Below are 2,082 nucleotides of genomic sequence, written 5' to 3'. Positions count from 1 at the left end.
GCATAGCGAAGTTACCCATGCAGTCGTTTATGGGAGAGGGAGAGAGAGATAGATAGATAGATAGCTAGATAGATAGCTAGATAGATAGATAGATAGATAGATAGATAGATAGATAGATAGATAGATAGATAGATAGAAAGAGAGAGAAAGAGAGGGAAAGAGAGAGGGAGAGAGGTAACGAGAGAAAGAAAGAGAGGCCGGATCTCTGAAGAGCCAGATTCCTGAGTTGCCCCTACAGAACATACAGCTTTTTATTTTTAGCAAAATGCATATGAAAATTGTGCGTTAAAGGTCTCTTTTAGTTTAACCCCTCCTGACAACTCAAAATGGGTGTATTTGCCATCCTCTCCCTTCTTCCTGTTTTTTATATCTGTAAGTGCTTCCTGATGAGGTTTAATTCCTTGGACAGGTGCCTCGTTGCCTACTTGTAACTATTCTCTGACCCTGCTTCAAGGGTCAGAGCAGGGTCAGAGAATAGTTTAAAGTAGGCAACGAGGCGCCAGGGAACAATTAGCAGCAGGTGTCCAAGTTGAAGTTAATTTGTTTGTAACCCTTTTGTAAAAGGTTACAAAGAAATTAGGTTCAACTTTTGCACCTGCTGCTGTAACCCTTGCTTGGCTGAAAATTCGTCCCCGCTGATTCGAGGATTTTACCGCGATTTCGAGAGATTCTCGGATCGCGAAATCGCGGAAAATCCGCAAATTCGCCCGCAAAACGGATTTTACGCCCACCCTTAGCTAGGCCTCCTTCGGGGTGGTAGGTGTGGTCTTACCTCTGGACTTGTACCCATCAGCAATGGAGGTTATGATTTCAGGGGAGGAGCTGGCATTGGGCCAGGTCCCTGTAAGGAAAGCAACATCGGGCAAAAGGGCATGAGAAGGATGCAGCTCGGGGGTTTGGGTGCGTTGGCATCCGGTGGAGTGGCAGTAGCTGTGGGGGTCTGGAGTTGAATGAAGGCGCTGCAGCAGTGTCGGCAGAACAGTCCTTGGGAGTTGCTTGGCATTGACAGCTGGCAGTTGTTATTGGGTCCTGGGTTGAATGCGTGGAGAGTGCTGGAGTCATATCGGCAGGGGATTGGAGGATCAGGGTCCCTGTCACTGGTGGTGTCGCGGACAGGCACAGACGGGCTTGCCTTAGGCATGCATTCAGTGCACCAACGGTGCACAGTTCAATTAGGTAGGGGGCAGGGAGAATGGGTGGGAGCTGGAGCACGGGGAGGGGCCACAGGGGCTGCAGTGACAAGAGAGGGAATGAAAAGGCAGCGGGAAAACCTGTGAAAACAGTATAAACAGCATAGACAGACAAAAGAGGCACTAACAGTCAAAAAGGCACAGACAAACAACAAGGGGCAAAAAACAGTCAACAAGGCATAGACAGTCAATGGAGACACAGACAGACAAAAACAGAAAAAAACAGTAAGGCTGGCAGAGCTGAAAAGCAGAAGAGTAAGGCTATTTAACTGGACCACCAGGGATGAGGCACAGGCAGGAGGAGGACCTCGAACACCTACCAGAACAGGAGAGGTGCTGAGGACAGAGGTGCAAAGACAGAGCTGCGTGAGGGGAGAGCAGTTTCCCCGACCAGGAGGTCAGAGGACTACTTAGACAAGCTAAGTCCCACACTGGTAAGTCTGTACAGCCTGGCCAGGCAATAAGGCTCCATCCCAGCTACCACAAGAAAGGCTCTAACAGTTTCCCTACTGAAACCCTGGACTCCTGCCCAGGATAGTAAGGCATAGAGGCCACACTCAATGTTGCGTACTGACTATAAGATACTAAGCAGAATTCTAGACACCAGACACCTACCTCACATGACCAAACTGATCCATCTAGATGAGGCAGGTTTTATACCTGGCTGTAACACCACAAAAAACATCTGACGCCTAGTGGCAATATAAGAGACTAGCGACTATGATTCCATAGAGGCAGCAGTGTTTGATATTGACATAGAAAAGGCATTTGACAGCCTGGAATCGGGGTACCTATATGAAGTTATGTTGCAAATGCAGCGAGGCAGGTGCTTTTTGGAGTGGACCAGAATATTTTGCGCAGATCCAGTTGCAAGAGTTCAAACGAGCAGGAC

The sequence above is a fragment of the Lissotriton vulgaris genome, unplaced genomic scaffold, assembly GCF_964263255.1.
Source record: "Lissotriton vulgaris unplaced genomic scaffold, aLisVul1.2 SCAFFOLD_4087, whole genome shotgun sequence".
NCBI classification, from domain to species: domain Eukaryota; kingdom Metazoa; phylum Chordata; class Amphibia; order Caudata; family Salamandridae; genus Lissotriton; species Lissotriton vulgaris.
This window is presented reverse-complemented; position numbering follows the sequence as displayed.